General features: G+C 43.0%; 1 protein-coding gene across 1 annotated transcript in view; it reads right to left on the minus strand.

Moving 5' to 3' along the window:
* The window catches only part of TRIO (trio Rho guanine nucleotide exchange factor), a 368268-nt gene that overhangs the window by 177215 nt on the left and 177809 nt on the right, over positions 1 to 13244 (minus strand).

The following is a 13244-nucleotide window of genomic DNA, read 5'->3' on the forward strand; positions in this document are numbered from 1 at the left end:
CACACAGGGCCAATTTAAGTTAGCAATTTTACAAGGCTTAAAGCTACACTACTAAGGCAATTCAAGTTTAACTAGAGTCATTTTCTTTCCATCTCTTCTTTAGAAGACTCAAAACACAGTAAGGAAAACCTAATGCTTACATGCCTCAGTCTTGAGCTTGGATAATTTATTCTTTAAGATGCTGCAAAAGCTAAGCATTTCATGAATTTAATTACTTGAAAGTTCTTGCTAGGTGAAATCCACCACACTAAAGAAAAAGTAAAAGCAAAGCAGTACAATCTGATGTTTTAAAGTTCGTAGTTGGAACTGAGTAGTTCATTGGGTCTCATACTTAAATCACAAAATGCTGACAATATCTAACAAACAAGAGTTGGGCCGTGAACAATACGGGTTGGAAATACACAGGTCCACTTTTATGTGGTTTTAAAAAGTAAGTACGGTCGGCTTTCTGTACAGAAGGGTTCTGCATCTACAACCAAATGTGGACTGAAACTACAGTATTTGCAGAATGTGAAGCCCACACATACAGAGGGCCAAATGCAGGACTTAGGCATGCATAGATTTTGGTATCTGTGGGCGGTCATACAGACACTGAGGAACAACTGTATTTACGCTACATCAAATGCCCACTTTGTCCTCCTTGATGGATAGGAGATAACTAGCAAAAAACTAAGTCAGTGATGTCTTTAGCTAAAAACTAAAAACTTTAAAAGATTTTAAATATTGAAACATATTTGTTAATACACAGCAATGGTAGTGAAGGCTCACTCATACCTTGCATGTTGTAACTCTGGTGCTGTCTTTGTCCATTCAGTCTGCTCTAACAAAATACCTTAGACTGAGTAATTTATAAACAACAGAAATGTAGGGTTTCATAGTCTGGAGACTATGAAGTCCACGATCAAGGAGCCAGGAGACGCAGTGACTGGTGAGGGCTTATTCCTCACTGAAGGCACCTTCTGTGTGTCCTCACATGGAGGAAGGGGCAAACGAGCTCTCTCAGGCTTCTTTCATAAGGGCACTAATGCTGTTCACAAGGGTGAGGCCCTCATGGCCTAATTCCCTCCCGGAAGCCCCAACTCTTCTGGAGTATATTTCAACATGAATTTGGCAGGACACAAACATTCAGACGATGCAGATCGAAATCACTTTGGACTAAAGAACAAATGGGCACACGCAGCAAAGACAGTGGTCTAGAGGGCAATCTGGGAAGCCAAACAGCCAAGGCTCTGCTAATAGCAAAATAAAGGGGGCTTAGCTTGTGGTTCCTTGCCCTTGATCAACTGTACTGTGGAGAGATCGGCCACGTTCATAGATATAGAGGGAAAAAAAGCAGCAGCTGGTGAGGATCAGAGCCTGACATGTTCTTCATTTCTCCAAACCACTGACCTTCACACCTAAGGGCCTGGCAGAGGGTCCTTTCTGCTCAAGGTCTAGCAAAGTTAGTATTACAGGTAAATTGCAGACCTTAACAAACCTCTCGAAGTCCTCTGTACAGACCCTTGTAGAACTGGCAGGCACTGAGATCAGAAGGGTGGGAGGTGTGGGGTGGGGGTAGAGGCAGAGTCTGGTCTCATTTCCAGCCCCACTGTACAGAGACACAGAATTTAGCTGTGTGCTCTTGGGCAAGTTCCTTATTCCTTCTCAGCTTCAGGTTCCTTACCTGTCCAGTGGTGATAATGACGGGTAGCGGTGAGCATTCGATGACCTCTATGTCAAACATCTTAATGTCAGTGTGGCAAACGGCATCCCTGCCTATAATGAAAACTCATGGCAAGCTTCCATCTCATTTCAAGCTCCTGATGGCACAGGCTGCACATATTCCATTTTAAGTAATGTATTTAGCACATTATTTTAACTAGAGTATTGAGTGCATTGTTTTAACTTGTGTATTCAGCTCATTGTTTTACCTCATGTATTGAGCGCATTAACTAGTGTATTGAGCACACTGTTTTAACTAGCACAACGGGTGCATTGTTTTAACTAGCGCATTGAGGGTGCATCACTTTAACTCGTGTATTCAGCTCATTGTTTTAACCTGTGTATTGAGCCATTAACTAGTGTATTGCACACATTGTTTTAACTAGCACAATGGGTGCATTGTTTTAACTAGGGTATTGAGTGTGCGTTACTTTAACTCGCGTATTCAGTTCATTGTTTTAATTTGTGTATTGAGCACATTAACTAGTGTATTGAGCACATTGTTTTAACTAGAGTATTGAGTGCATTGTTTTAACTAGTGTATTGAGCACATTGTTTTAATCAGCATATTGAGCTCACTGTTTTAATTGGCGCATTGTTTTAACTAGCGCATTGTTTTAACGTATTGAGTGCACATTACTTTAACTCATGTATTGAGCGCATTGTTTTAACTAGTGTACCAGGGCGCACTTTAACTCGTGGATTGAGCGCATTACTTTAACTAGTGTATTGAGTATATCATTTTAACTCATGTATTTAGTACATTTTTTTTTCCTTGGGATTAAAAAAAGAGTCCTATAAGGCATTGCTACACTCGCCACCTGATTTCGAGGCAGACAAAGAGCTGCTGAGTTGTTCGTCCCACAGTCTATTATATTTTAAAACACAGGTCCATTCCACTGCTAAAGAAACGGTCTCAAGGACAACTTCTGGACCTCTCAGCCTTGGGAATGGATACATTTAATGGAATGTGCTTCTGGGCATGAGGCCAAACCATGCAAAAGAGAAGTATCAAATATTTCTAGCTTGAAAAGAATGTAGAGGTACAGAAGTGACACCTCTGCTACAGTTCACCTGCCTGTAAGATCTACAGGAGGGCTAAGGAGACTTTTAAAAAACTATATAGTATATTCTGTATATTATTCAACTTATGTAAAGAGAAAAATTAAGTCACCAGTAAGCAGCAAACCTGATGATTATTGGAAAGTCCACAGAGACTTGAAATAAGGGCACAATTTCAAAAAATAAAAGATAAACATTATTTGGTAGAAAGGGCTAGAGGAATCAAAATACAGTATTTTAAAATTAATAGAAATTTGTTTCTGGCCAGGCACAGTGGCTCACACCTGTAATCCCAGCACTTTGGGAGGCCAAGGTGGGCAGATCACCTGAGGTCAGGAGTTTGAGATCAGCCTGGCCAACATGGCAAAACCCTGTCTCTACTAAAAATACAAAATTAGCCGGGCGTGGTGGTGCGCACCTGTAATCCCAGTTACTTGGGAGGCTGAGGCAAGAGAATCGCTTGAACCTGAGAGGCAGAGGTTGCGGTGAGCCGTGCCATTGCACTCCAGCCTGGGCGACAAGAGCGAAACTCCGTCTCAACAACAACAACAACAAAAATATAAAAAAGAAAGAAATCTGTTTCCAAGTATTTTAGGAAGTTTTAAGTTGGAAATAAAAGCTGCTATAAACCAACCACTTAGGATTATAATGGGCATTTTTCTTTTACCAGTGATTCCTTCGGACAGAAATATAAATACCAGGTGAAACTGTATTTCCAATAAACATGAAAATAATTCAAAGGAATATGTATAAATTCCAACAATAATTTCCACTTTATTAAAATAATTGCAGACAGCTATGAAACCCAGCTAATATTCAAAACCAAACTCCCCATGAGACTGTTGATTCTAAGTATGGGTAGATTACTCAGATTACCAAGTGATCCTGAGTCAATATACCTGGTCTAAGTAACATTTTAAAGACACGCTTGTGAAATCTTTCTATTTAAAACATACAAAGATAAGCAAATTACAGGCCTTTAACTATCCAGTCCAGCCTGCTGTACCTCCGTCCCCTTCCCAGACAGTGCTGTCATCTATTTACTCTGTGGCCTCAACTCCATTGACAATAAGGTTGGCCTGGGGCTTGCTGCTTCCCTTCCAGATGAGAAAGACAAAAGCTGATCCCTTCCCATGGCTACTCTGCACAGAAGCAGAAGAGCAAAGCTGGAGACCACCACCACCTTCCTCTCTGTTTAGAGGGTGTGGTGTGGGCTCATTCCTCAGTACACCAGTGCCCTCTAATGGACAAAATGACAGTCCCAAGGTCATGGCTGCTCCAGGGTGGACCACCCACACTTGAAACAGCTACCATCGCTCAGCACCTAAGTCGAATGTCAGAAGGCGGAAAGCTGTTCAGAATGTTTAGCTTAACTCCCTGTTTGTAATGAAAAGGAAACCAAGGCCCTAATTGCAAGACTGAAAGTGATGGTGGTATGATTATGATCATTTGACTGGCAATCATCTCACCATCTGAGCACCTGCGTGGAAGCAGCCCCTGACCTAAGGCTGTGCGTGTGTTGAGCTATCCATCCTCACAGTGAGCCAGGGGTGGGACGACCCCTATCCTCTTATAGATGAAGACACAGGCAGGGCCCTCCATGACTTTATGGGAAAGCCCGAGTGTGCACTGGAAGCCAGGATGCCTGCCTCAGGGCTCATCCTTCTGTGTACACTGCCTTTGCCTTGACATACAGGTGAGATGAGAAAGGAAAGAGCTCCTCCACTTTTGTTGCAGAATGGTTCAGGCTATTGGGTAAGTAACCTCTCAGGAAATGATGCTGTCACAATGCTCAGCAAAACTGAGTTAGGGTAAATCTGCAAACAGTTACCAATCCTTGATTAGATGCAACAGGAACTGGCCACAGGCCATGCTTCCCCTGGTTCCTGCTGCAGAGTTCTGGCCATCCTGTATCACCTATCTGTAAAATTATTTTCTGTAGTAGGTCCCTACTATCTAATACTCAGTATTTGTGGACTTGTAGAGTATTTATGGATTCCCATTTCTAAGTAATTACTATTTAAAAATTTGTTTAAAAATTTATCTCTCTCTTTCTCTCTGCTATGGTTTGTTTGGCCCCACTAAGTCCCACATTGCAATATGATATCCAGTGTCAGAAGTGGGGCCTAGTGGGAGGTGTTTCAGTCATGGGGGCAGATCCCTCATCAGTGGCCTGGTGCCACCTCAAGGGAGGGAGTGAGTTCTAACTCTTAGTTCCTGCAAGAGCTCATTGTTGAAAAGAGCCCAGCACGTCTCTCCTCTTTCTCTTGCTTCTCTCTCTCCATGTGTTCTGCACATGCAGCTCCGGCTCCCCTGTGCGTTCCACGCTGAGTGGAAGCAGCCTGAGGCCTCCCCGGAAGCACATGCTGGTGCCATGCTTCTTGTACAGCCTGCAGAACCGTGAGCCAAATAAACCTGTTTTCTTTAGAAATGACCCAGCCTCAGGTATTCCTTTATAGCAACACCGACTGAGAAACACATACTAAACCCTCATCAAATAGGAGAGTACTTCAAAGCCTACCTCACAGCAACATACAATGTGAAAACCAACGTAAATGATACTTTTCCTTTAAAATGCAGAGATGTTTATTGCAAATACTTCCTAGAATAGTTTTCTGTCATCGTCATGCATCGTGTCATTGTCATCAGCTCCATTTATTGAATGACTGTTCCATACTCTGCTTGGGAGGGCAATACAGGTCCATGATCTCAACCACAGAAAGCTCTGAAATTCCAAGTATTTTTTCAAAACTTGGTTCTAAAAATTCATCTGTCAATAAAACCTAACCTGAGGGTACTTATAGTCTTTACTGAGTCCTTAATAAGTGCAAGTCCTTGAACATTCAGTTATGGAAACAGCCACACATTTGATTATGGGGGGCTGTCCAGATGCCACTAGAAGTGTTAGTATTATACACTGTGTTACTTTTCTAATCTTTGAGAAATTCTGAATTCTCAATCACAAATAAAGGCTACAAATAAAAAGAGAGCAGACTTTTATCATTATTTCTATTAAGCAAGAAACTGAGGCTCGGGTAAGTAACCTGCCCAAGGAAAGATATTCAAATGGAGGTCTTCTCAACTCCAAGCTCACTACATTCTACTTCAGTTTGTAAATACTGTCTGAAAACCTTTAAAATATTTCTAAAACTAGAGTGCCATCTCTAGAATTGCTACTTGAAAAACTACATAATACATCTGACATAAAGCAACCAAGAACATAAGCTAGTCTGTTTTGACAGGTAATTCTGGATCCAAAATGCACACAGAGAAAACGGACAATCATCTGTCAACTGCAGCCACTGTGGGTAGATTACTCATTACCAAGTGATCCTGAGTCAATATACCTGGTCTAAGTAACATTTTAAAGACACACTTGTGAAGTCTTTCCATTTAAAACATACAAAGATAAGCAAATTACAGGCCTTTATCTACCCAGTCCAGCCAAGAGACAATACATAATGAATTAGTGTGTTTTAAGTCAAATTAATGAGAACCCCTTCTAAGTCACAGCTTACGCAAGCAAAAATGAAAATAAGCTCCTCTGATTCTACAATCCATTTAAATAATACATAAAACAAATGAAAAGCAAAGGTAAATCTAAAATACTCTGAATTTGTTCTTTTTTATACAAAGTCAGATTTTTTTCCAGTTGCAAAATATAGATTTACTCCCTGCTAGCCCACATTCTCTATAAAACCAAAATTACCAACCTGTTTCCATTTATTTTAGTTACTCACAGCTCAATCACTGTCTTTTATTTACATCGCTGGGGAAACTGATAGAGAAATGAACACATTGCATTTTGAGCTTTCTTGACTATCAAATCAATGGTATTTTAATGATATACAACAAAAGATGACTCGTTGACTAAGCAACATCATTTCAGATTGGTTAAACGTAAGTAGGTGGCCATAAAAGAAGACTTTCATGTAGATAATGTTAATTTTTATTAAAGGCTGGTGTTTGCAAGTGCTGCAAGGATAGTCAATATTATGCTATTAATGAAATGTACTAACAAAGTAAAAATCACAAAAGAACTGAGTTTAAATTACTGGAATTCACATGCTCATCCTGTGTTAGTCTAGCTCACACTTTCTTTTCTAGTGCTCTGGCGTATTTTACTCATGAAATCACTGGTCTTATTTTTCCCTTTCCCATGGAGGCCAAGCTCAGGAAGACCCCAGACCGCATCACTCACCCCCAGCTGTCTAAGTGCCACGCGGAGGGGAAAGGGAGGCCTGAGGCAGCTGAGTGGGGCTGGAGAGTGGTCACTGGAGCTCCTTTTCCCTCCTCACCTTTTCCCTTTCCATTCATTCCCTCCTAAAGGACTAAACGCCTATCTCTCTCTCTCTTCTTAAGTGGCTGTTTTGCTTCATAGTTACGGGCAATTGCAGCTTCTAGGAAAGCCCCTTCCCTGTGACTAAAACCACCACTCGAAGATTCTTTCTTCAGTATCATGTTGATTTTACTTTTTGCTTAGCTCCACAAGGTAAGCATCCTCCTCAGACACGGAGCGGTGACACAGTAAAAACACCAAGAGGTTCTTGGCGCTTCTGCCAAGCCACTTGACTTTTCCAAGGCTTGCTTTTATTACCTGGAAAATGAGGGGGCTCCAGCTCCAAATTCTATTGTGTGCGTGACAACTTTTAAAAGTGAAATGAAACAGACACAGAATTCAACACACATCTGTGGGCTTCGGGGACCAGGGGAAGAGTGGGAACTTTTGAGGTCTAGCATTCACCACGGACTGACAGTGAAGATGTTTTGGGTGAGGGGTGTGTGGGAGGGAGCCAGCCCTTTCCCCAGCCCTTGTCCTCTCACTGTTAAATCCGCAGCTCCCCGGCTGGGGTTCCAGGGATGGCTGGATTCCGGTCCCCTCTATTCTGTGCTCACTACTGCAGAAGGTAATTAGGAGCTGGCTCCAGACCCACCAGGAAGATCAGCAGGCGGCCTCTACCTGAGCCCAGTGGTTCCCAATCCAAAACCAAGCCTGTGCCCCTACTCAGCACTCTCTAATTCTAACAGAGAACTCAGAGAAGATGGCAATCCTGTAGCCATTCTAATCAAGAGACACAATCGAAACTGCGAGTGTGGGAGTGTAAACAGAAGCAAGTGTTAAACAGCTAGGGCTATATGATTCTGACAAGTGTAATCAGAAAACTCCCTCCTGACTCAACGAGCAGATGACAAGGGAGTTGAGGAACTCAAACTTCACTTAAAAGCTAGGTCTAGTGTAGGCGATGCTAAACCTAGAGCTCGTGAGTCAGGCTTCCTGCAGAGCTGGCTTTTGCAGGCTGAAGGAATAGGCTGGGACCTGAGGCAAATCTGTGAAATGCCTTCCCTATAGACCTGGGATGTGTTGCTTTGCCTCTTAGACATATGCCAACTTCCCTCCTCCAGCTGGAATTCAGCATAAAAGACCCTCATTTTGCATTCCAATGACCAAAATCCTCATGAGAGATCTCACACTTTCAAAATTCCCATGCACTGAAATGATCATTTCCTTCCTTGGACACCCCTAGTTCCCCAATATCAAAGATTCCATCCTTCAGGCAGATCTCCCAGATATAAGACCAACCCTCCCCCATTTTGGAATAAATGAAGCAACTTTTAACACCAAAGAATCTTTAATTAGCAAAATTGGGGAATTTCTTAAATTCCTTCAACTACTCATTCAGTCATTCAACAAATACTGACATCTGCTCTCCCAGACACTTGGGAAACACCAGTGAATGAAACACTGATGGCTGTCTCTGTGGTCCTCACATTCTCACTCTCCAAGACTTACTCACCCATGACTTGCAGGGGTGTTGTATTAATCTGTTCTCATGCTGCTAATAAAGACATACCCGAGACTAGGTAATTTACAAAGGAAAGATGTTTAATGGAGTCACAGCTCAGCATGGCTAGGGAAGCCTCACAATCATGGCAGAAGGCAAAGGAGAAGCAAAGGCACGTCTTACATGGCAGCAGGCAAGAGAGCTTGTGTAGGGTAACTCCCCTTTATAAAACCACCAGATTTTGCAAGATTTATTCACTATCACGAGAACAGTATGGGAAAGACCCGCCCCCATCATTCAATTACCTCCCACTGGGTCCCTCCATGAGACGTGGGAATTATGCGAGCTACAATTCAAGATGAGATTTAGGTGGGGTCACAGCCAAACCATATCAGGCGTCCACATGGGAACCTAACCAGGTTCCTGGTCTTTAGGTTCACTCCTGTTATCCACCCTCCACTGCCTACAGCATCAAGTTAAAAGGCACAGAATAGGAGGTCCTTTGGGCTTTGAACTCAATGAGGTGAAATGGGTAAAGTTCAATAGGCCAGCTGTGAGCATGGAGACAGGAAAGACACATACACGGCAGTGAGCACCCACGAAGCACCAAGATGAGCTTGGTGCTGTTCAGATGTCACACACAGTCCTGGCACCATGCACGACATTTGGTGCAGGTAAGCATGAGCTCCTTCAACAGGGGCCCAAAACCTTCGTTGTGGGGGCCACGTTTTCTGTGCCTGGCCCCATGTTACCTTGCTGGCACCAGCGCCACCTCATACCTCCCCATCCACATTAGGCACCTGCTGCTCCTTGGATGGATCCTGACTCTTCTGTCCTACTCTTGCTGGAATTCCCATTGCCCACTCCTCAATCTACCAGCCTTCTCCTCATCCTTCAAACAGCTGCTCAAACTCTACCTGTTCCACGAAGATGTACCTAGTAGCCCTCAATATGATAGCTGCTACTTGCCCCTCTACTGTAGGACCTTTCATTTTTCCTTATGTATTAGACACTTGACGTTTGAGAATTCAGAAAAAGCTCTGAGGAACACCCAAATTTGCACAAATCACTGAAATGTACATATGCCCCATCAAAATGTATATGCTGTAAGGCAATCAGACACCACAGAAGAGGTCGCAAGTTTTATTTACCCCTCACTCCTGATAGCACCTTGACAGGCAGGATTCAAATTTACGCCTTAGCAAATTATACTCCACAATAACCAAAGACATGAGTGCTGCAGATGAGCCTGGCACAGTCAAATTTATTAGACTACAAAACCATCTGCTAAAAACAATCTACTCTTATCAGATTATAAATTCCTTGAGAAAAGGAACTTGGACCCTGTCAACATATTTATCCCTGAAACTTTCAGAGCATCACACATTCAATTAAGGTGTTTTAGAAAGAGAAAAAAAGAATAAAATCTGGACAAGAAGAATTTAGAGTGGACTAGGTTTGCCTGATCAGTTTTTTAAGAGTATTATTTTTGGCTGGGCGCAGTGGCTCAAGCCTGTAATCCCAGCACTTTGGGAGGCCGAGATGGGCGGATCACGAGGTCAGGAGATTGAGACCATCCTGGCTAACACGCTGAAATCCCGTCTCTACTAAAAAATACAAAAAAACTAGCTGGGCAAGGTGGTGGGCGCCTGTAGTCCCAGTTACTCGGGAGGCTGAGGCAGGAGAATGGCGTAAACCCGGGAGGCGGAGCTTGCAGTGAGCTGAGATCCGGCCACTGCACTCCAGCCAGGGCGACAGAGCGAGACTCCGTCTCAAAAAAAAAAAAAAAAAAAAAAGTATTATTTTAAAAATGGTCCAACATGGCCCTGGAGGGTCCTGCCAAGAGACACTTGCAAGGGGGTGGCGCTCACACATGAAGAGCTATGGGGGAAATGGGGGCTTTGCAGAAGGCATCCCCGCTGAGGGGCTTCCTCAGGGAACTCATCTGGCTTCAGGAAAGCAAACCTATGGGGCCATTCACTGCTCCTGACACGCTGGAGTAACTAAATCGCAACAATCCAAGTAGAGCCAGGCCAGCTGAACGGGTAAGGCAGAAAAACAAGTCTGATGGCATCCCCTTTGGACTACTTCTACCCATCTGAACAGGCAAAGCAAAAATAAGTTACCTTCTTAGAGAAAACTAAAGCATACTCTAAACTAGAAAACAGTGTGTGGCAGTAACACAGCTATTCATTCATTCATTCAACCAAACCTTTGCTGAGAGATACTCTGATACTAAACATAAGGCAATGGAGAGATGCATATTATTTGATCATTAGGAAATGTGATAAAGAATTTCCATTTTCTTTTTAAGTGAACAATGGCAAAGGCAGCCAGCATGTGCGTCTGGGAAAGTCCTCAGCAGGTCTTCCCAACTCCCCGCCCAGCTCTAAATTGGAAGCATGGTAAGTGTGCTACACACAGCAGCTTCAACCACCTCCCCTGCCACGCCCGACTACCATTCGAAATGCCTTCTACACAGAAGTTATGAATTGGCCTCTGCTTATTAAGAGGGGAAAAAATTAACCACGAAACCAAAATTAACCATGTTTTACAAACCAAACTCCCTCTGTCATCCTCCCCCATTTGGTTCCTCAGGGCCCACTAACAGACGCATTTGTTCCTTCAAATATTTTTCAACAGACAAGCATTTACTCTTCTGGGGTGGCGTTCATAAAACTGTCATCATGCCATGCCTCGCCTATTGTTCAGTAATTTGCTCTTCCTTTTTCTCAATGTATTTACAGGTGCTTCTGCATCACCCAAAGCAGTCAAATGAAAACCACTGTGGTGTCTCTAATAGGTTTACTATGTTCTTACGGATTTCGGTTACTACTGTCTTTACAAATTTATCTTCTGCTGGTAACGTCCTTCTAAAGTACTACTATTTTTCTTTCATTTATTCTTGACTTGCCTCTCCTACTCTATACTTAATATGGCAAAAACTTCCCTATGTGTCATTAATTCCTTGAGTTTCAGAAACACAGTTTTGGTTTTGACATCCTATTGTCACAGTATTTGCTCTGATTAATCTTATCAGCCTCACTCTTTACCTCACAAGTCAAAGCCTACAGAGCAATTTCTTGTTCACATAACAAGTCCAAACCATTCCAGAACATTCATCAACAAAAATAATTACCTTCATGAACAGTATCTATTTTCTATGGAATGCTAACAGGACCATATATGCATTATGTGTATTGCAAAAAAACACTTTCTCCTGCTGACATCCAAGCCAACATGCTGTTTGAGAGGGGAAAAAAGCTAGCTTAAAGAACTGGCCTCATAATTATCATAATTACCTTTCTACATGTTTGCTGTTTTCAAACTCAAGCATATTAAGTATTTGGCGTTAAATTAGATGGCCAGATTCAGCCTATTCCCAAGGGCTTCCTTACCTTGTGCTCTTTTCTAACCTAAGCATGAGTTTAGAGAAAAAAGAGCCATGAGAAATGGGGTGTGGGGGGAAAGGTGGGGGTGTCCTTGCCACTGCTCCCTCGGGTGAGTTAATGAGGCCCCCTCTTGGGAAGTGCATCAGTCCAGGGATGTGGAATTATGCTTGACCCAAGGGATACAAGGAATGTGGGGAAGCTTTCAACAGCTACATTTAAACCGCCAACATTTCATGGTTTGTGGAAGTTTTTGCACAATTCAAAAACACGATTATTCATGATTTCATTCCCACAATGTCTGTCCTCTCAATCCCTCTTCACCACTGGCTCCCTCCTCTTCTTTCCTGCACTGTATTCTTTCTCCAGCAATTATCTTCTTGGACTAAAACAACATTGTTAAGAAGCATAAATAATAACAAAATGATCACTCCTGAAGCACTTTGTATATGTCACCTTTGGAGAACTCAAAAAATAAAATTAGAACCAAAGCACGGTGTATGAAAATTTAAAATTACTGGGCCATTCAGAGTCTTCTTTTTTTTTTTGGTTTTTTGAGATGGAGTCTTGCTCTGTTGCCCAGGCTTAAGTGCAGTGGCGTGATCTTGGCTTACTACAACCTCCGCCTCTCAGGTTCAAGTGATTCTCCTGCCTCAGTCTCCTGAGTAACTGGGATTACAAGCATGTGCCAGCATGCCAGGCTTTTTTTCTTTTGAGACGGAGTCTCTCACTCTGTCACCTAGGCTGGAGTGCAATGGTGCGATCTTGGCTCACTGCAACTTCCGACTCCCAGGTTCAAGCGATTCTCCTGCCTCAGCCTTCCAAATAGCTGGGATTATAGTCACGTGCCACCAGACCAGGCTAATTTTTGTATTTTTAGTAGAGACAGGGTTTCACAATGTTGGGCAGGCTGGTCTCGAACTCCTGACCTCAGGTGATCCACCACCCTCAGCCTCCCAAAGTGCTGAGATTACATGCATTAGCTACCCCACCTGGCCTAATTTTTGTATTTTTAATACAGACAGGGTTTCGCCATGTTGGCCAGGTTGGTCTCAAACTCCTAGTGTCAAGCGATCTGCCCATCTCGGCCTTCCAAAGTGCTGGGATTACAGGCGTGAGCCACCACACCTGGCCCATTCAGTGTCTTTTGAACTTACCAGACTCACGTGAAGTGAAGAATGATGACAATGACGGTGAATGACATACAGAGAATCTCATTCTCATCGGAACACAGGGCGACTCTCCAAACTCCCAGCCCATTCAGCAGAAAACTCACTCACCTTCACATGCCACTCAGGGATGGAAACCT

This window comes from Macaca thibetana, chromosome 6 (genome assembly GCF_024542745.1).
Source record: "Macaca thibetana thibetana isolate TM-01 chromosome 6, ASM2454274v1, whole genome shotgun sequence".
Taxonomy (NCBI): Eukaryota; Metazoa; Chordata; class Mammalia; order Primates; family Cercopithecidae; genus Macaca; species Macaca thibetana.